Genomic DNA, 21,331 nt, shown 5'->3' on the forward strand with positions numbered 1-21,331 from the left:
AAGGAGCCTTCTGGGGGACCCGTGCTGAGAGAGGTTGTGGGCATGGCCCGCTGGGGCTCTGCCCGACCCAGGGCTGAGAGATGCAACCTCCCAGCTCTGGGTCCCTGCAGGAAGTGTTGGCAAGCACAGGGCCAGTCCTCCAAAGGCCCAGGTGCAGGGAGCCCAGGCCAAGCAGCCTGTGGAAGAAGCCACATGCTGTGCCACCCCGGGGAACACGACTGCAGGCCACGGCCCTTCCCACCTCCTCCTCCTCCTCCTCCTCCTCCTCCCACCCCGCCCCCGCCCCCGCCCCCACATGGCACAGGGCCCAGAGACACCTCAGACACTTGCTACCCAAAGTGCAAAGGGCATCAGTTGCTCCTCCAAAGCCCCCGCCCAGCAGACCGCGTTGTCCAGCCAGCCCCCGGGCCTCCCTGGGGTGCCCAGCACAAAAGTGCAGACACCCACCGGACCCTCAATCTCAGTTTTCGGATGTTTTTGCCACTCTAAGGACCCGCAGGCCAGCTGGGCCTTCTGGCAGGACAGAGAGCCCCGGAATCCGACGTGGAGAGCTGAGTGTACGTCCCCATGAGGAGGCGGTCCCCACCTCCGCGGCTATCCCCTTGCGGGGAGCGGCAGCCGCGGGGCCTCAGAGAAGACACCAGGCTGGGCCCCCACGGCACAGCGGGAGCACGTCCCCCGCAGGCCACTTAGCGACGGCGGCCAGCCGGCGGACGGTTGGGTTGCGCGAGACGCTGCGGCCGCCCTGCTACCGGGTTCCTGGGAGGGCGTCCTGGAACCAGCGTCCACACCAAGCCCTTGGAAGGCCCAGGCGACAGAGGAGCCCCGTCAGGCAGGGGCCGAGGACGGTGACGGCCCGGGCGGGGAGGAGCGTGTCAGGCAGGGGCAGAGGACGGTGACAGGTGACAGGCCGGGCGGGAAGGAGTCAGTCAGGCAGGGGCCGTGGAGGAGACGGGCTGGGTAAGGGTTAGGGTTAGAGTCAGGGCACAAGTCACAATCGCAAAGACCTGGAAGCCACCCGAGTGCCCATCGACCCACGAGTGGGTAAATAAAATGTGGCGCGTGGACACCACGGAGTGCTATTCGGCTATGAGGAGCAGCGGTGAGAGGGCACCTCTCCTGGTTCTCCTGGCCAGAGCTGGAACCCGTTCCAGTAAGCCAAGTATCCCAAGAATGGACACACGAGCACCACGTGCTCGCGCTCACCAGCAAATGGGTACGAACCGATGGACACCTAAGTGGACACAGAGGAATCACCTTCTTCGGGTGGGTGTCGGGCGGGTGGGGGGAGGGGATGGGCATACACATCCATTAGGAATGGGGTGGGTGCGCACCAACTGGGGGATGGGCGCACTTGAAGCTCTGACCCGAGGGGGGAGGCTGGGAGAGGGCAACGCACCGCACCCGACCTTAACATTGGTGCCCCCACAATATGCTGGAACAACATGAGAGGTAAATGAATAAGAACACGGGGGGGAGGGGGGCACGGGCAACACATGTCACCTTAATACTTGGACTCCCATCATCTGCTTGAAAAGAGAGAGAAAAGAAAATGCAATAATAGAGATAAGAGACACTTTTTAAAAATAATGAATCCGGCCGGGCGCTGTGGCTCACGCCTGTAATCCTAGCTCTTGGGAGGCCGAGGCGGGCGGATTGCTCAAGGTCAGGAGTTCAAAACCAGCCTGAGCAAGAGCGAGACCCCGTCTCTACTATAAATAGAAAGAAATTAATTGGCCAACTGATATATATATAAAAAATTAGCGGGGCATGGTGGCGCATGCCTGCAGTCCCAGCTACCCGGGAGGCTGAGGCAGAAGGATCACTCGAGCCCAGGAGTTTGAAGTTGCTGTGAGCTAGGCTGACGCCACGGCACTCACTCTAGCCTGGGCAACAAACCCAGACTCTGTCTCAAAAAAAAAAAAAAAAAAATGAATCCGAAGAGAAAAGTAAAAGGAGGCCTGTGGAGCAGGTCTGGGTGTGACTCCGGATCCCCCAACATCAGGTGCCACCACCAAAGATCCCTACGTGTAGCCCATAGAACCCCAAAAGCAACGGGACGAGTTCTGGTCACATACTCCCTCAAAATGACATCCTGGCCTTCTTCTGGAACTCCCTCCCCTCTCAGACTCTCAAGGTTTCCTCCGGCGTGTCCGTTCCCACAGAGCAGACCTTTGGTCTGAGACCTGACAGTCCAGAAGCCACGCATGCTGCCGCGTGGCGGCGGTGTCACGGCTCGGGACAAGAGGAGGCCCCACGGTGCGGGCTGGGGCGCCAGGCACCGCGGCGGGCGCTGAGGGTGGGGGTCACCCCCACCCCGGGCCGCCCCCGCGCTCCCAGAAACGCGACAGAACCAGAGGCAAAAAAAAAAAAAAAAAAAAAAGAAGAAGCCTACGGCACCCGGTATTCCCGGGCGGTCTCCCATCCAAGTTCTAACCAGGCCCGACCCTGCTTAGCTTCCGAGACCAGACGGGATCGGGCGCGTTCGGGGTGGTGTGGCCGTGGACGGTGGAGGGCGCCCCTGCCCCGCTCAAGAAGCCGAGCCTCTCTGCGCTTCCCCGCCGCCTCCTCCCGCCCCAGGCCCCGCGCCGGGCCGGGCCTGTTGAGTTCGCCGGCCGGGTCCGGCGGGCTCCGAGGGACGGGGGTGACAGGCGGGGCGGGCAGGGAGCGGCGGGCCGAGGTTGGGGGCTGTCTCTCTATACACACACACTCACACTCACTCACTCACTCACACTCACACAAGATGCGCCTCCACGGCTGGACCCACCAAGGTGGAGACCTTCCAGCCCCCCTCCTCTCCTCGCCTGGCCTCCTTCACCTCCCCGCCCCCACCCCCAGCGCGCCGCGGCCGCTGACTGCGCACGGGGTGGGCGGGGCGCTCGCCCTTTGACCCCAGCCAGGGGCCGCCCTCCCCCACAACCCCTTTCAGCTGCTCCGCCCACCCTGTGGCCCTGCGGCCGCCTATTCCCCCGGGCCAGGGCTGGGGCACAGCGCACGGGGGAGGGGAGCCAGTGTATGGGGCGTCTCTCTCTCTCTCTCTCTCTCTCTCTCTCTCTCTCTCTCTCTCCCACCCCCCCCGGATGTGTCCCATGGGTGGGGTGGGGTGGCGTGGTTTGTGGGGCGCTGAAGAAATCAGTCCCCTCCATCTCCTCCCTCTGGAAAACACCCAAGCCCTTGGAGAACTGCCCGCACCGCTACCGTGGGGGCCGGGACCCTCCTCTGTGTCCTCCTGTGGCCCAGTCCAAGGGGCCTGGGCCTGGCCGGGGCTGCATTGGACCCCAACCACCCTGGCGTGTGGACTCGCTAAAAATCGGCGATTAGATATTGGATTCCAGCGTCATTGAGGTCATTTCACTAATGAGTGCACCGCAAAGAGTTTCCTAATCCATCTGTGAGGGTGGCAACCGAAAGAGAATTTGAAAGCTGACAGAATAGGCGAGGAAAGGCATAGGAGATTTCCACACCCAGTAAGGAAGCCTTTCCCGAAGTGGAAGAAAGAAACGAGCAAACAGAGACACCGGTAGCCCGCCCGGATGAGAGTCTGCCCCTGAGAGAAAGTACCCTGACCAGGTTCACCCGCGGGTGGGTGGGTGGCGAGCTAGCGGCATTCAGAAGAGCGAGGCCCGCAGTCTGTGCAGAAGACACCTGCACTCGGGTGTGTGTGGCGGCACAATTCACAAGCAGCTCCAGATGTTAATCCAAGGAGAAGCCAGGGAGTTCCCAACGCCCCAGGTGTCCTCAGCCCACGACTGGCTGCTGTGGGAATGCGAAGCCCGGCTCCTTGTCTCAGAGCGGGGCAACCAGGAGGTGTGATGTCCACCCAGGGGTTCCCAGGAGGATCAGGCTGAAGCTGGGACTTGGCCTGAAAGTGTCCCCTCGCATGGCCACCCCCTTCCCCTTCCTGCTCCTCTACTCCTGGTGCCCCTCCATCCAGGGGCCAGACCTTAAAGAGTCACCCGCAAGAGAATCCTGGTCCCAAAGGAGCCTTCTGGGGGACCCGTGCTGAGAGAGGTTGTGGGCATGGCCCGCTGGGGCTCTGCCCGACCCAGGGCTGAGAGATGCAACCTCCCAGCTCTGGGTCCCTGCAGGAAGTGTTGGCAAGCACAGGGCCAGTCCTCCAAAGGCCCAGGTGCAGGGAGCCCAGGCCAAGCAGCCTGTGGAAGAAGCCACATGCTGTGCCACCCCGGGGAACACGACTGCAGGCCACGGCCCTTCCCACCTCCTCCTCCTCCTCCTCCTCCTCCTCCCACCCCGCCCCCGCCCCCGCCCCCACATGGCACAGGGCCCAGAGACACCTCAGACACTTGCTACCCAAAGTGCAAAGGGCATCAGTTGCTCCTCCAAAGCCCCCGCCCAGCAGACCGCGTTGTCCAGCCAGCCCCCGGGCCTCCCTGGGGTGCCCAGCACAAAAGTGCAGACACCCACCGGACCCTCAATCTCAGTTTTCGGATGTTTTTGCCACTCTAAGGACCCGCAGGCCAGCTGGGCCTTCTGGCAGGACAGAGAGCCCCGGAATCCGACGTGGAGAGCTGAGTGTACGTCCCCATGAGGAGGCGGTCCCCACCTCCGCGGCTATCCCCTTGCGGGGAGCGGCAGCCGCGGGGCCTCAGAGAAGACACCAGGCTGGGCCCCCACGGCACAGCGGGAGCACGTCCCCCGCAGGCCACTTAGCGACGGCGGCCAGCCGGCGGACGGTTGGGTTGCGCGAGACGCTGCGGCCGCCCTGCTACCGGGTTCCTGGGAGGGCGTCCTGGAACCAGCGTCCACACCAAGCCCTTGGAAGGCCCAGGCGACAGAGGAGCCCCGTCAGGCAGGGGCCGAGGACGGTGACGGCCCGGGCGGGGAGGAGCGTGTCAGGCAGGGGCAGAGGACGGTGACAGGTGACAGGCCGGGCGGGAAGGAGTCAGTCAGGCAGGGGCCGTGGAGGAGACGGGCTGGGTAAGGGTTAGGGTTAGAGTCAGGGCACAAGTCACAATCGCAAAGACCTGGAAGCCACCCGAGTGCCCATCGACCCACGAGTGGGTAAATAAAATGTGGCGCGTGGACACCACGGAGTGCTATTCGGCTATGAGGAGCAGCGGTGAGAGGGCACCTCTCCTGGTTCTCCTGGCCAGAGCTGGAACCCGTTCCAGTAAGCCAAGTATCCCAAGAATGGACACACGAGCACCACGTGCTCGCGCTCACCAGCAAATGGGTACGAACCGATGGACACCTAAGTGGACACAGAGGAATCACCTTCTTCGGGTGGGTGTCGGGCGGGTGGGGGGAGGGGATGGGCATACACATCCATTAGGAATGGGGTGGGTGCGCACCAACTGGGGGATGGGCGCACTTGAAGCTCTGACCCGAGGGGGGAGGCTGGGAGAGGGCAACGCACCGCACCCGACCTTAACATTGGTGCCCCCACAATATGCTGGAACAACATGAGAGGTAAATGAATAAGAACACGGGGGGGAGGGGGGCACGGGCAACACATGTCACCTTAATACTTGGACTCCCATCATCTGCTTGAAAAGAGAGAGAAAAGAAAATGCAATAATAGAGATAAGAGACACTTTTTAAAAATAATGAATCCGGCCGGGCGCTGTGGCTCACGCCTGTAATCCTAGCTCTTGGGAGGCCGAGGCGGGCGGATTGCTCAAGGTCAGGAGTTCAAAACCAGCCTGAGCAAGAGCGAGACCCCGTCTCTACTATAAATAGAAAGAAATTAATTGGCCAACTGATATATATATAAAAAATTAGCGGGGCATGGTGGCGCATGCCTGCAGTCCCAGCTACCCGGGAGGCTGAGGCAGAAGGATCACTCGAGCCCAGGAGTTTGAAGTTGCTGTGAGCTAGGCTGACGCCACGGCACTCACTCTAGCCTGGGCAACAAACCCAGACTCTGTCTCAAAAAAAAAAAAAAAAAATGAATCCGAAGAGAAAAGTAAAAGGAGGCCTGTGGAGCAGGTCTGGGTGTGACTCCGGATCCCCCAACATCAGGTGCCACCACCAAAGATCCCTACGTGTAGCCCATAGAACCCCAAAAGCAACGGGACGAGTTCTGGTCACATACTCCCTCAAAATGACATCCTGGCCTTCTTCTGGAACTCCCTCCCCTCTCAGACTCTCAAGGTTTCCTCCGGCGTGTCCGTTCCCACAGAGCAGACCTTTGGTCTGAGACCTGACAGTCCAGAAGCCACGCATGCTGCCGCGTGGCGGCGGTGTCACGGCTCGGGACAAGAGGAGGCCCCACGGTGCGGGCTGGGGCGCCAGGCACCGCGGCGGGCGCTGAGGGTGGGGGTCACCCCCACCCCGGGCCGCCCCCGCGCTCCCAGAAACGCGACAGAACCAGAGGCAAAAAAAAAAAATAAAAAAAAGAAGAAGCCTACGGCACCCGGTATTCCCGGGCGGTCTCCCATCCAAGTTCTAACCAGGCCCGACCCTGCTTAGCTTCCGAGACCAGACGGGATCGGGCGCGTTCGGGGTGGTGTGGCCGTGGACGGTGGAGGGCGCCCCTGCCCCGCTCAAGAAGCCGAGCCTCTCTGCGCTTCCCCGCCGCCTCCTCCCGCCCCAGGCCCCGCGCCGGGCCGGGCCTGTTGAGTTCGCCGGCCGGGTCCGGCGGGCTCCGAGGGACGGGGGTGACAGGCGGGGCGGGCAGGGAGCGGCGGGCCGAGGTTGGGGGCTGTCTCTCTATACACACACACTCACACTCACTCACTCACTCACACTCACACAAGATGCGCCTCCACGGCTGGACCCACCAAGGTGGAGACCTTCCAGCCCCCCTCCTCTCCTCGCCTGGCCTCCTTCACCTCCCCGCCCCCACCCCCAGCGCGCCGCGGCCGCTGACTGCGCACGGGGTGGGCGGGGCGCTCGCCCTTTGACCCCAGCCAGGGGCCGCCCTCCCCCACAACCCCTTTCAGCTGCTCCGCCCACCCTGTGGCCCTGCGGCCGCCTATTCCCCCGGGCCAGGGCTGGGGCACAGCGCACGGGGGAGGGGAGCCAGTGTATGGGGCGTCTCTCTCTCTCTCTCTCTCTCTCTCTCCCCGGATGTGTCCCATGGGTGGGGTGGGGTGGCGTGGTTTGTGGGGCGCTGAAGAAATCAGTCCCCTCCATCTCCTCCCTCTGGAAAACACCCAAGCCCTTGGAGAACTGCCCGCACCGCTACCGTGGGGGCCGGGACCCTCCTCTGTGTCCTCCTGTGGCCCAGTCCAAGGGGCCTGGGCCTGGCCGGGGCTGCATTGGACCCCAACCACCCTGGCGTGTGGACTCGCTAAAAATCGGCGATTAGATATTGGATTCCAGCGTCATTGAGGTCATTTCACTAATGAGTGCACCGCAAAGAGTTTCCTAATCCATCTGTGAGGGTGGCAACCGAAAGAGAATTTGAAAGCTGACAGAATAGGCGAGGAAAGGCATAGGAGATTTCCACACCCAGTAAGGAAGCCTTTCCCGAAGTGGAAGAAAGAAACGAGCAAACAGAGACACCGGTAGCCCGCCCGGATGAGAGTCTGCCCCTGAGAGAAAGTACCCTGACCAGGTTCACCCGCGGGTGGGTGGGTGGCGAGCTAGCGGCATTCAGAAGAGCGAGGCCCGCAGTCTGTGCAGAAGACACCTGCACTCGGGTGTGTGTGGCGGCACAATTCACAAGCAGCTCCAGATGTTAATCCAAGGAGAAGCCAGGGAGTTCCCAACGCCCCAGGTGTCCTCAGCCCACGACTGGCTGCTGTGGGAATGCGAAGCCCGGCTCCTTGTCTCAGAGCGGGGCAACCAGGAGGTGTGATGTCCACCCAGGGGTTCCCAGGAGGATCAGGCTGAAGCTGGGACTTGGCCTGAAAGTGTCCCCTCGCATGGCCACCCCCTTCCCCTTCCTGCTCCTCTACTCCTGGTGCCCCTCCATCCAGGGGCCAGACCTTAAAGAGTCACCCGCAAGAGAATCCTGGTCCCAAAGGAGCCTTCTGGGGGACCCGTGCTGAGAGAGGTTGTGGGCATGGCCCGCTGGGGCTCTGCCCGACCCAGGGCTGAGAGATGCAACCTCCCAGCTCTGGGTCCCTGCAGGAAGTGTTGGCAAGCACAGGGCCAGTCCTCCAAAGGCCCAGGTGCAGGGAGCCCAGGCCAAGCAGCCTGTGGAAGAAGCCACATGCTGTGCCACCCCGGGGAACACGACTGCAGGCCACGGCCCTTCCCACCTCCTCCTCCTCCTCCTCCTCCTCCTCCCACCCCGCCCCCGCCCCCGCCCCCACATGGCACAGGGCCCAGAGACACCTCAGACACTTGCTACCCAAAGTGCAAAGGGCATCAGTTGCTCCTCCAAAGCCCCCGCCCAGCAGACCGCGTTGTCCAGCCAGCCCCCGGGCCTCCCTGGGGTGCCCAGCACAAAAGTGCAGACACCCACCGGACCCTCAATCTCAGTTTTCGGATGTTTTTGCCACTCTAAGGACCCGCAGGCCAGCTGGGCCTTCTGGCAGGACAGAGAGCCCCGGAATCCGACGTGGAGAGCTGAGTGTACGTCCCCATGAGGAGGCGGTCCCCACCTCCGCGGCTATCCCCTTGCGGGGAGCGGCAGCCGCGGGGCCTCAGAGAAGACACCAGGCTGGGCCCCCACGGCACAGCGGGAGCACGTCCCCCGCAGGCCACTTAGCGACGGCGGCCAGCCGGCGGACGGTTGGGTTGCGCGAGACGCTGCGGCCGCCCTGCTACCGGGTTCCTGGGAGGGCGTCCTGGAACCAGCGTCCACACCAAGCCCTTGGAAGGCCCAGGCGACAGAGGAGCCCCGTCAGGCAGGGGCCGAGGACGGTGACGGCCCGGGCGGGGAGGAGCGTGTCAGGCAGGGGCAGAGGACGGTGACAGGTGACAGGCCGGGCGGGAAGGAGTCAGTCAGGCAGGGGCCGTGGAGGAGACGGGCTGGGTAAGGGTTAGGGTTAGAGTCAGGGCACAAGTCACAATCGCAAAGACCTGGAAGCCACCCGAGTGCCCATCGACCCACGAGTGGGTAAATAAAATGTGGCGCGTGGACACCACGGAGTGCTATTCGGCTATGAGGAGCAGCGGTGAGAGGGCACCTCTCCTGGTTCTCCTGGCCAGAGCTGGAACCCGTTCCAGTAAGCCAAGTATCCCAAGAATGGACACACGAGCACCACGTGCTCGCGCTCACCAGCAAATGGGTACGAACCGATGGACACCTAAGTGGACACAGAGGAATCACCTTCTTCGGGTGGGTGTCGGGCGGGTGGGGGGAGGGGATGGGCATACACATCCATTAGGAATGGGGTGGGTGCGCACCAACTGGGGGATGGGCGCACTTGAAGCTCTGACCCGAGGGGGGAGGCTGGGAGAGGGCAACGCACCGCACCCGACCTTAACATTGGTGCCCCCACAATATGCTGGAACAACATGAGAGGTAAATGAATAAGAACACGGGGGGGAGGGGGGCACGGGCAACACATGTCACCTTAATACTTGGACTCCCATCATCTGCTTGAAAAGAGAGAGAAAAGAAAATGCAATAATAGAGATAAGAGACACTTTTTAAAAATAATGAATCCGGCCGGGCGCTGTGGCTCACGCCTGTAATCCTAGCTCTTGGGAGGCCGAGGCGGGCGGATTGCTCAAGGTCAGGAGTTCAAAACCAGCCTGAGCAAGAGCGAGACCCCGTCTCTACTATAAATAGAAAGAAATTAATTGGCCAACTGATATATATATAAAAAATTAGCGGGGCATGGTGGCGCATGCCTGCAGTCCCAGCTACCCGGGAGGCTGAGGCAGAAGGATCACTCGAGCCCAGGAGTTTGAAGTTGCTGTGAGCTAGGCTGACGCCACGGCACTCACTCTAGCCTGGGCAACAAACCCAGACTCTGTCTCAAAAAAAAAAAAAAAAAATGAATCCGAAGAGAAAAGTAAAAGGAGGCCTGTGGAGCAGGTCTGGGTGTGACTCCGGATCCCCCAACATCAGGTGCCACCACCAAAGATCCCTACGTGTAGCCCATAGAACCCCAAAAGCAACGGGACGAGTTCTGGTCACATACTCCCTCAAAATGACATCCTGGCCTTCTTCTGGAACTCCCTCCCCTCTCAGACTCTCAAGGTTTCCTCCGGCGTGTCCGTTCCCACAGAGCAGACCTTTGGTCTGAGACCTGACAGTCCAGAAGCCACGCATGCTGCCGCGTGGCGGCGGTGTCACGGCTCGGGACAAGAGGAGGCCCCACGGTGCGGGCTGGGGCGCCAGGCACCGCGGCGGGCGCTGAGGGTGGGGGTCACCCCCACCCCGGGCCGCCCCCGCGCTCCCAGAAACGCGACAGAACCAGAGGCAAAAAAAAAAAAAAAAAAAAAGAAGAAGCCTACGGCACCCGGTATTCCCGGGCGGTCTCCCATCCAAGTTCTAACCAGGCCCGACCCTGCTTAGCTTCCGAGACCAGACGGGATCGGGCGCGTTCGGGGTGGTGTGGCCGTGGACGGTGGAGGGCGCCCCTGCCCCGCTCAAGAAGCCGAGCCTCTCTGCGCTTCCCCGCCGCCTCCTCCCGCCCCAGGCCCCGCGCCGGGCCGGGCCTGTTGAGTTCGCCGGCCGGGTCCGGCGGGCTCCGAGGGACGGGGGTGACAGGCGGGGCGGGCAGGGAGCGGCGGGCCGAGGTTGGGGGCTGTCTCTCTATACACACACACTCACACTCACTCACTCACTCACACTCACACAAGATGCGCCTCCACGGCTGGACCCACCAAGGTGGAGACCTTCCAGCCCCCCTCCTCTCCTCGCCTGGCCTCCTTCACCTCCCCGCCCCCACCCCCAGCGCGCCGCGGCCGCTGACTGCGCACGGGGTGGGCGGGGCGCTCGCCCTTTGACCCCAGCCAGGGGCCGCCCTCCCCCACAACCCCTTTCAGCTGCTCCGCCCACCCTGTGGCCCTGCGGCCGCCTATTCCCCCGGGCCAGGGCTGGGGCACAGCGCACGGGGGAGGGGAGCCAGTGTATGGGGCGTCTCTCTCTCTCTCTCTCTCTCTCTCTCTCTCTCTCCCCCCGGATGTGTCCCATGGGTGGGGTGGGGTGGCGTGGTTTGTGGGGCGCTGAAGAAATCAGTCCCCTCCATCTCCTCCCTCTGGAAAACACCCAAGCCCTTGGAGAACTGCCCGCACCGCTACCGTGGGGGCCGGGACCCTCCTCTGTGTCCTCCTGTGGCCCAGTCCAAGGGGCCTGGGCCTGGCCGGGGCTGCATTGGACCCCAACCACCCTGGCGTGTGGACTCGCTAAAAATCGGCGATTAGATATTGGATTCCAGCGTCATTGAGGTCATTTCACTAATGAGTGCACCGCAAAGAGTTTCCTAATCCATCTGTGAGGGTGGCAACCGAAAGAGAATTTGAAAGCTGACAGAATAGGCGAGGAAAGGCATAGGAGATTTCCACACCCAGTAAGGAAGCCTTTCCCGAAGTGGAAGAAAGAAACGAGCAAACAGAGACACCGGTAGCCCGCCCGGATGAGAGTCTGCCCCTGAGAGAAAGTACCCTGACCAGGTTCACCCACGGGTGGGTGGGTGGCGAGCTAGCGGCATTCAGAAGAGCGAGGCCCGCAGTCTGTGCAGAAGACACCTGCACTCGGGTGTGTGTGGCGGCACAATTCACAAGCAGCTCCAGATGTTAATCCAAGGAGAAGCCAGGGAGTTCCCAACGCCCCAGGTGTCCTCAGCCCACGACTGGCTGCTGTGGGAATGCGAAGCCCGGCTCCTTGTCTCAGAGCGGGGCAACCAGGAGGTGTGATGTCCACCCAGGGGTTCCCAGGAGGATCAGGCTGAAGCTGGGACTTGGCCTGAAAGTGTCCCCTCGCATGGCCACCCCCTTCCCCTTCCTGCTCCTCTACTCCTGGTGCCCCTCCATCCAGGGGCCAGACCTTAAAGAGTCACCCGCAAGAGAATCCTGGTCCCAAAGGAGCCTTCTGGGGGACCCGTGCTGAGAGAGGTTGTGGGCATGGCCCGCTGGGGCTCTGCCCGACCCAGGGCTGAGAGATGCAACCTCCCAGCTCTGGGTCCCTGCAGGAAGTGTTGGCAAGCACAGGGCCAGTCCTCCAAAGGCCCAGGTGCAGGGAGCCCAGGCCAAGCAGCCTGTGGAAGAAGCCACATGCTGTGCCACCCCGGGGAACACGACTGCAGGCCACGGCCCTTCCCACCTCCTCCTCCTCCTCCTCCTCCTCCTCCCACCCCGCCCCCGCCCCCGCCCCCACATGGCACAGGGCCCAGAGACACCTCAGACACTTGCTACCCAAAGTGCAAAGGGCATCAGTTGCTCCTCCAAAGCCCCCGCCCAGCAGACCGCGTTGTCCAGCCAGCCCCCGGGCCTCCCTGGGGTGCCCAGCACAAAAGTGCAGACACCCACCGGACCCTCAATCTCAGTTTTCGGATGTTTTTGCCACTCTAAGGACCCGCAGGCCAGCTGGGCCTTCTGGCAGGACAGAGAGCCCCGGAATCCGACGTGGAGAGCTGAGTGTACGTCCCCATGAGGAGGCGGTCCCCACCTCCGCGGCTATCCCCTTGCGGGGAGCGGCAGCCGCGGGGCCTCAGAGAAGACACCAGGCTGGGCCCCCACGGCACAGCGGGAGCACGTCCCCCGCAGGCCACTTAGCGACGGCGGCCAGCCGGCGGACGGTTGGGTTGCGCGAGACGCTGCGGCCGCCCTGCTACCGGGTTCCTGGGAGGGCGTCCTGGAACCAGCGTCCACACCAAGCCCTTGGAAGGCCCAGGCGACAGAGGAGCCCCGTCAGGCAGGGGCCGAGGACGGTGACGGCCCGGGCGGGGAGGAGCGTGTCAGGCAGGGGCAGAGGACGGTGACAGGTGACAGGCCGGGCGGGAAGGAGTCAGTCAGGCAGGGGCCGTGGAGGAGACGGGCTGGGTAAGGGTTAGGGTTAGAGTCAGGGCACAAGTCACAATCGCAAAGACCTGGAAGCCACCCGAGTGCCCATCGACCCACGAGTGGGTAAATAAAATGTGGCGCGTGGACACCACGGAGTGCTATTCGGCTATGAGGAGCAGCGGTGAGAGGGCACCTCTCCTGGTTCTCCTGGCCAGAGCTGGAACCCGTTCCAGTAAGCCAAGTATCCCAAGAATGGACACACGAGCACCACGTGCTCGCGCTCACCAGCAAATGGGTACGAACCGATGGACACCTAAGTGGACACAGAGGAATCACCTTCTTCGGGTGGGTGTCGGGCGGGTGGGGGGAGGGGATGGGCATACACATCCATTAGGAATGGGGTGGGTGCGCACCAACTGGGGGATGGGCGCACTTGAAGCTCTGACCCGAGGGGGGAGGCTGGGAGAGGGCAACGCACCGCACCCGACCTTAACATTGGTGCCCCCACAATATGCTGGAACAACATGAGAGGTAAATGAATAAGAACACGGGGGGGAGGGGGGCACGGGCAACACATGTCACCTTAATACTTGGACTCCCATCATCTGCTTGAAAAGAGAGAGAAAAGAAAATGCAATAATAGAGATAAGAGACACTTTTTAAAAATAATGAATCCGGCCGGGCGCTGTGGCTCACGCCTGTAATCCTAGCTCTTGGGAGGCCGAGGCGGGCGGATTGCTCAAGGTCAGGAGTTCAAAACCAGCCTGAGCAAGAGCGAGACCCCGTCTCTACTATAAATAGAAAGAAATTAATTGGCCAACTGATATATATATAAAAAATTAGCGGGGCATGGTGGCGCATGCCTGCAGTCCCAGCTACCCGGGAGGCTGAGGCAGAAGGATCACTCGAGCCCAGGAGTTTGAAGTTGCTGTGAGCTAGGCTGACGCCACGGCACTCACTCTAGCCTGGGCAACAAACCCAGACTCTGTCTCAAAAAAAAAAAAAAAAAAATGAATCCGAAGAGAAAAGTAAAAGGAGGCCTGTGGAGCAGGTCTGGGTGTGACTCCGGATCCCCCAACATCAGGTGCCACCACCAAAGATCCCTACGTGTAGCCCATAGAACCCCAAAAGCAACGGGACGAGTTCTGGTCACATACTCCCTCAAAATGACATCCTGGCCTTCTTCTGGAACTCCCTCCCCTCTCAGACTCTCAAGGTTTCCTCCGGCGTGTCCGTTCCCACAGAGCAGACCTTTGGTCTGAGACCTGACAGTCCAGAAGCCACGCATGCTGCCGCGTGGCGGCGGTGTCACGGCTCGGGACAAGAGGAGGCCCCACGGTGCGGGCTGGGGCGCCAGGCACCGCGGCGGGCGCTGAGGGTGGGGGTCACCCCCACCCCGGGCCGCCCCCGCGCTCCCAGAAACGCGACAGAACCAGAGGCAAAAAAAAAAAAAAAAAAAAGAAGAAGCCTACGGCACCCGGTATTCCCGGGCGGTCTCCCATCCAAGTTCTAACCAGGCCCGACCCTGCTTAGCTTCCGAGACCAGACGGGATCGGGCGCGTTCGGGGTGGTGTGGCCGTGGACGGTGGAGGGCGCCCCTGCCCCGCTCAAGAAGCCGAGCCTCTCTGCGCTTCCCCGCCGCCTCCTCCCGCCCCAGGCCCCGCGCCGGGCCGGGCCTGTTGAGTTCGCCGGCCGGGTCCGGCGGGCTCCGAGGGACGGGGGTGACAGGCGGGGCGGGCAGGGAGCGGCGGGCCGAGGTTGGGGGCTGTCTCTCTATACACACACACTCACACTCACTCACTCACTCACACTCACACAAGATGCGCCTCCACGGCTGGACCCACCAAGGTGGAGACCTTCCAGCCCCCCTCCTCTCCTCGCCTGGCCTCCTTCACCTCCCCGCCCCCACCCCCAGCGCGCCGCGGCCGCTGACTGCGCACGGGGTGGGCGGGGCGCTCGCCCTTTGACCCCAGCCAGGGGCCGCCCTCCCCCACAACCCCTTTCAGCTGCTCCGCCCACCCTGTGGCCCTGCGGCCGCCTATTCCCCCGGGCCAGGGCTGGGGCACAGCGCACGGGGGAGGGGAGCCAGTGTATGGGGCGTCTCTCTCTCTCTCTCTCTCTCTCTCTCTCTCTCTCCCCCCGGATGTGTCCCATGGGTGGGGTGGGGTGGCGTGGTTTGTGGGGCGCTGAAGAAATCAGTCCCCTCCATCTCCTCCCTCTGGAAAACACCCAAGCCCTTGGAGAACTGCCCGCACCGCTACCGTGGGGGCCGGGACCCTCCTCTGTGTCCTCCTGTGGCCCAGTCCAAGGGGCCTGGGCCTGGCCGGGGCTGCATTGGACCCCAACCACCCTGGCGTGTGGACTCGCTAAAAATCGGCGATTAGATATTGGATTCCAGCGTCATTGAGGTCATTTCACTAATGAGTGCACCGCAAAGAGTTTCCTAATCCATCTGTGAGGGTGGCAACCGAAAGAGAATTTGAAAGCTGACAGAATAGGCGAGGAAAGGCATAGGAGATTTCCACACCCAGTAAGGAAGCCTTTCCCGAAGTGGAAGAAAGAAACGAGCAAACAGAGACACCGGTAGCCCGCCCGGATGAGAGTCTGCCCCTGAGAGAAAGTACCCTGACCAGGTTCACCCGCGGGTGGGTGGGTGGCGAGCTAGCGGCATTCAGAAGAGCGAGGCCCGCAGTCTGTGCAGAAGACACCTGCACTCGGGTGTGTGTGGCGGCACAATTCACAAGCAGCTCCAGATGTTAATCCAAGGAGAAGCCAGGGAGTTCCCAACGCCCCAGGTGTCCTCAGCCCACGACTGGCTGCTGTGGGAATGCGAAGCCCGGCTCCTTGTCTCAGAGCGGGGCAACCAGGAGGTGTGATGTCCACCCAGGGGTTCCCAGGAGGATCAGGCTGAAGCTGGGACTTGGCCTGAAAGTGTCCCCTCGCATGGCCACCCCCTTCCCCTTCCTGCTCCTCTACTCCTGGTGCCCCTCCATCCAGGGGCCAGACCTTAAAGAGTCACCCGCAAGAGAATCCTGGTCCCAAAGGAGCCTTCTGGGGGACCCGTGCTGAGAGAGGTTGTGGGCATGGCCCGCTGGGGCTCTGCCCGACCCAGGGCTGAGAGATGCAACCTCCCAGCTCTGGGTCCCTGCAGGAAGTGTTGGCAAGCACAGGGCCAGTCCTCCAAAGGCCCAGGTGCAGGGAGCCCAGGCCAAGCAGCCTGTGGAAGAAGCCACATGCTGTGCCACCCCGGGGAACACGACTGCAGGCCACGGCCCTTCCCACCTCCTCCTCCTCCTCCTCCTCCTCCTCCCACCCCGCCCCCGCCCCCGCCCCCACATGGCACAGGGCCCAGAGACACCTCAGACACTTGCTACCCAAAGTGCAAAGGGCATCAGTTGCTCCTCCAAAGCCCCCGCCCAGCAGACCGCGTTGTCCAGCCAGCCCCCGGGCCTCCCTGGGGTGCCCAGCACAAAAGTGCAGACACCCACCGGACCCTCAATCTCAGTTTTCGGATGTTTTTGCCACTCTAAGGACCCGCAGGCCAGCTGGGCCTTCTGGCAGGACAGAGAGCCTCGGAATCCGACGTGGAGAGCTGAGTGTACGTCCCCATGAGGAGGCGGTCCCCACCTCCGCGGCTATCCCCTTGCGGGGAGCGGCAGCCGCGGGGCCTCAGAGAAGACACCAGGCTGGGCCCCCACGGCACAGCGGGAGCACGTCCCCCGCAGGCCACTTAGCGACGGCGGCCAGCCGGCGGACGGTTGGGTTGCGCGAGACGCTGCGGCCGCCCTGCTACCGGGTTCCTGGGAGGGCGTCCTGGAACCAGCGTCCACACCAAGCCCTTGGAAGGCCCAGGCGACAGAGGAGCCCCGTCAGGCAGGGGCCGAGGACGGTGACGGCCCGGGCGGGGAGGAGCGTGTCAGGCAGGGGCAGAGGACGGTGACAGGTGACAGGCCGGGCGGGAAGGAGTCAGTCAGGCAGGGGCCGTGGAGGAGACGGGCTGGGTAAGGGTTAGGGTTAGAGTCAGGGCACAAGTCACAATCGCAAAGACCTGGAAGCCACCCGAGTGCCCATCGACCCACGAGTGGGTAAATAAAATGTGGCGCGTGGACACCACGGAGTGCTATTCGGCTATGAGGAGCAGCGGTGAGAGGGCACCTCTCCTGGTTCTCCTGGCCAGAGCTGGAACCCGTTCCAGTAAGCCAAGTATCCCAAGAATGGACACACGAGCACCACGTGCTCGCGCTCACCAGCAAATGGGTACGAACCGATGGACACCTAAGTGGACACAGAGGAATCACCTTCTTCGGGTGGGTGTCGGGCGGGTGGGGGGAGGGGATGGGCATACACATCCATTAGGAATGGGGTGGGTGCGCACCGACTGGGGGATGGGCGCACTTGAAGCTCTGACCCGAGGGGGGAGGCTGGGAGAGGGCAACGCACCGCACCCGACCTTAACATTGGTGCCCCCACAATATGCTGGAACAACATGAGAGGTAAATGAATAAGAACACGGGGCGGAGGGGGGCACGGGCAACACATGTCACCTTAATACTTGGACTCCCATCATCTGCTTGAAAAGAGAGAGAAAAGAAAATGCAATAATAGAGATAAGAGACACTTTTTAAAAATAATGAATCCGGCCGGGCGCTGTGGCTCACGCCTGTAATCCTAGCTCTTGGGAGGCCGAGGCGGGCGGATTGCTCAAGGTCAGGAGTTCAAAACCAGCCTGAGCAAGAGCGAGACCCCGTCTCTACTATAAATAGAAAGAAATTAATTGGCCAACTGATATATATATAAAAAATTAGCGGGGCATGGTGGCGCATGCCTGCAGTCCCAGCTACCCGGGAGGCTGAGGCAGAAGGATCACTCGAGCCCAGGAGTTTGAAGTTGCTGTGAGCTAGGCTGACGCCACGGCACTCACTCTAGCCTGGGCAACAAACCCAGACTCTGTCTCAAAAAAAAAAAAAAAAAATGAATCCGAAGAGAAAAGTAAAAGGAGGCCTGTGGAGCAGGTCTGGGTGTGACTCCGGATCCCCCAACATCAGGTGCCACCACCAAAGATCCCTACGTGTAGCCCATAGAACCCCAAAAGCAACGGGACGAGTTCTGGTCACATACTCCCTCAAAATGACATCCTGGCCTTCTTCTGGAACTCCCTCCCCTCTCAGACTCTCAAGGTTTCCTCCGGCGTGTCCGTTCCCACAGAGCAGACCTTTGGTCTGAGACCTGACAGTCCAGAAGCCACGCATGCTGCCGCGTGGCGGCGGTGTCACGGCTCGGGACAAGAGGAGGCCCCACGGTGCGGGCTGGGGCGCCAGGCACCGCGGCGGGCGCTGAGGGTGGGGGTCACCCCCACCCCGGGCCGCCCCCGCGCTCCCAGAAACGCGACAGAACCAGAGGCAAAAAAAAAAAAAAAAAAAAAGAAGAAGCCTACGGCACCCGGTATTCCCGGGCGGTCTCCCATCCAAGTTCTAACCAGGCCCGACCCTGCTTAGCTTCCGAGACCAGACGGGATCGGGCGCGTTCGGGGTGGTGTGGCCGTGGACGGTGGAGGGCGCCCCTGCCCCGCTCAAGAAGCCGAGCCTCTCTGCGCTTCCCCGCCGCCTCCTCCCGCCCCAGGCCCCGCGCCGGGCCGGGCCTGTTGAGTTCGCCGGCCGGGTCCGGCGGGCTCCGAGGGACGGGGGTGACAGGCGGGGCGGGCAGGGAGCGGCGGGCCGAGGTTGGGGGCTGTCTCTCTATACACACACACTCACACTCACTCACTCACTCACACTCACACAAGATGCGCCTCCACGGCTGGACCCACCAAGGTGGAGACCTTCCAGCCCCCCTCCTCTCCTCGCCTGGCCTCCTTCACCTCCCCGCCCCCACCCCCAGCGCGCCGCGGCCGCTGACTGCGCACGGGGTGGGCGGGGCGCTCGCCCTTTGACCCCAGCCAGGGGCCGCCCTCCCCCACAACCCCTTTCAGCTGCTCCGCCCACCCTGTGGCCCTGCGGCCGCCTATTCCCCCGGGCCAGGGCTGGGGCACAGCGCACGGGGGAGGGGAGCCAGTGTATGGGGCGTCTCTCTCTCTCTCTCTCTCTCTCTCTCTCTCTCTCTCTCTCCCCCCCCCCCCGGATGTGTCCCATGGGTGGGGTGGGGTGGCGTGGTTTGTGGGGCGCTGAAGAAATCAGTCCCCTCCATCTCCTCCCTCTGGAAAACACCCAAGCCCTTGGAGAACTGCCCGCACCGCTACCGTGGGGGCCGGGACCCTCCTCTGTGTCCTCCTGTGGCCCAGTCCAAGGGGCCTGGGCCTGGCCGGGGCTGCATTGGACCCCAACCACCCTGGCGTGTGGACTCGCTAAAAATCGGCGATTAGATATTGGATTCCAGCGTCATTGAGGTCATTTCACTAATGAGTGCACCGCAAAGAGTTTCCTAATCCATCTGTGAGGGTGGCAACCGAAAGAGAATTTGAAAGCTGACAGAATAGGCGAGGAAAGGCATAGGAGATTTCCACACCCAGTAAGGAAGCCTTTCCCGAAGTGGAAGAAAGAAACGAGCAAACAGAGACACCGGTAGCCCGCCCGGATGAGAGTCTGCCCCTGAGAGAAAGTACCCTGACCAGGTTCACCCGCGGGTGGGTGGGTGGCGAGCTAGCGGCATTCAGAAGAGCGAGGCCCGCAGTCTGTGCAGAAGACACCTGCACTCGGGTGTGTGTGGCGGCACAATTCACAAGCAGCTCCAGATGTTAATCCAAGGAGAAGCCAGGGAGTTCCCAACGCCCCAGGTGTCCTCAGCCCACGACTGGCTGCTGTGGGAATGCGAAGCCCGGCTCCTTGTCTCAGAGCGGGGCAACCAGGAGGTGTGATGTCCACCCAGGGGTTCCCAGGAGGATCAGGCTGAAGCTGGGACTTGGCCTGAAAGTGTCCCCTCGCATGGCCACCCCCTTCCCCTTCCTGCTCCTCTACTCCTGGTGCCCCTCCATCCAGGGGCCAGACCTTAAAGAGTCACCCGCAAGAGAATCCTGGTCCCAAAGGAGCCTTCTGGGGGACCCGTGCTGAGAGAGGTTGTGGGCATGGCCCGCTGGGGCTCTGCCCGACCCAGGGCTGAGAGATGCAACCTCCCAGCTCTGGGTCCCTGCAGGAAGTGTTGGCAAGCACAGGGCCAGTCCTCCAAAGGCCCAGGTGCAGGGAGCCCAGGCCAAGCAGCCTGTGGAAGAAGCCACATGCTGTGCCACCCCGGGGAACACGACTGCAGGCCACGGCCCTTCCCACCTCCTCCTCCTCCTCCTCCTCCTCCTCCCACCCCGCCCCCGCCCCCGCCCCCACATGGCACAGGGCCCAGAGACACCTCAGACACTTGCTACCCAAAGTGCAAAGGGCATCAGTTGCTCCTCCAAAGCCCCCGCCCAGCAGACCGCGTTGTCCAGCCAGCCCCCGGGCCTCCCTGGGGTGCCCAGCACAAAAGTGCAGACACCCACCGGACCCTCAATCTCAGTTTTCGGATGTTTTTGCCACTCTAAGGACCCGCAGGCCAGCTGGGCCTTCTGGCAGGACAGAGAGCCCCGGAATCCGACGTGGAGAGCTGAGTGTACGTCCCCATGAGGAGGCGGTCCCCACCTCCGCGGCTATCCCCTTGCGGGGAGCGGCAGCCGCGGGGCCTCAGAGAAGACACCAGGCTGGGCCCCCACGGCACAGCGGGAGCACGTCCCCCGCAGGCCACTTAGCGACGGCGGCCAGCCGGCGGACGGTTGGGTTGCGCGAGACGCTGCGGCCGCCCTGCTACCGGGTTCCTGGGAGGGCGTCCTGGAACCAGCGTCCACACCAAGCCCTTGGAAGGCCCAGGCGACAGAGGAGCCCCGTCAGGCAGGGGCCGAGGACGGTGACGGCCCGGGCGGGGAGGAGCGTGTCAGGCAGGGGCAGAGGACGGTGACAGGTGACAGGCCGGGCGGGAAGGAGTCAGTCAGGCAGGGGCCGTGGAGGAGACGGGCTGGGTAAGGGTTAGGGTTAGAGTCAGGGCACAAGTCACAATCGCAAAGACCTGGAAGCCACCCGAGTGCCCATCGACCCACGAGTGGGTAAATAAAATGTGGCGCGTGGACACCACGGAGTGCTATTCGGCTATGAGGAGCAGCGGTGAGAGGGCACCTCTCCTGGTTCTCCTGGCCAGAGCTGGAACCCGTTCCAGTAAGCCAAGTATCCCAAGAATGGACACACGAGCACCACGTGCTCGCGCTCACCAGCAAATGGGTACGAACCGATGGACACCTAAGTGGACACAGAGGAATCACCTTCTTCGGGTGAGTGTCGGGCGGGTGGGGGGAGGGGATGGGCATACACATCCATTAGGAATGGGGTGGGTGCGCACCGACTGGGGGATGGGCGCACTTGAAGCTCTGACCCGAGGGGGGAGGCTGGGAGAGGGCAACGCACCGCACCCGACCTTAACATTGGTGCCCCCACAATATGCTGGAACAACATGAGAGGTAAATGAATAAGAACACGGGGGGGAGGGGGGCACGGGCAACACATGTCAC

At 62.6% G+C, this 21,331-nt stretch overlaps 5 pseudogenes; all 5 read right to left on the minus strand.

The window, feature by feature from the left end:
• Positions 1-2,388: 2,388 nt before the first annotated feature.
• Positions 2,389-2,507, minus strand: LOC142874458 (uncharacterized; annotated as a pseudogene).
• Positions 2,508-6,364: 3,857 nt separating this feature from the next.
• On the minus strand, positions 6,365-6,483 carry LOC142874459 (uncharacterized; annotated as a pseudogene).
• A 3,833-nt stretch (positions 6,484-10,316) lies between these two features.
• On the minus strand, positions 10,317-10,435 carry LOC142874460 (uncharacterized; annotated as a pseudogene).
• Positions 10,436-14,278: 3,843 nt separating this feature from the next.
• On the minus strand, positions 14,279-14,397 carry LOC142874461 (uncharacterized; annotated as a pseudogene).
• A 3,843-nt stretch (positions 14,398-18,240) lies between these two features.
• On the minus strand, positions 18,241-18,359 carry LOC142874463 (uncharacterized; annotated as a pseudogene).
• Positions 18,360-21,331: the final 2,972 nt, after the last annotated feature.

Source organism: Microcebus murinus, chromosome 12, assembly GCF_040939455.1.
Source record: "Microcebus murinus isolate Inina chromosome 12, M.murinus_Inina_mat1.0, whole genome shotgun sequence".
Taxonomy (NCBI): domain Eukaryota; kingdom Metazoa; phylum Chordata; class Mammalia; order Primates; family Cheirogaleidae; genus Microcebus; species Microcebus murinus.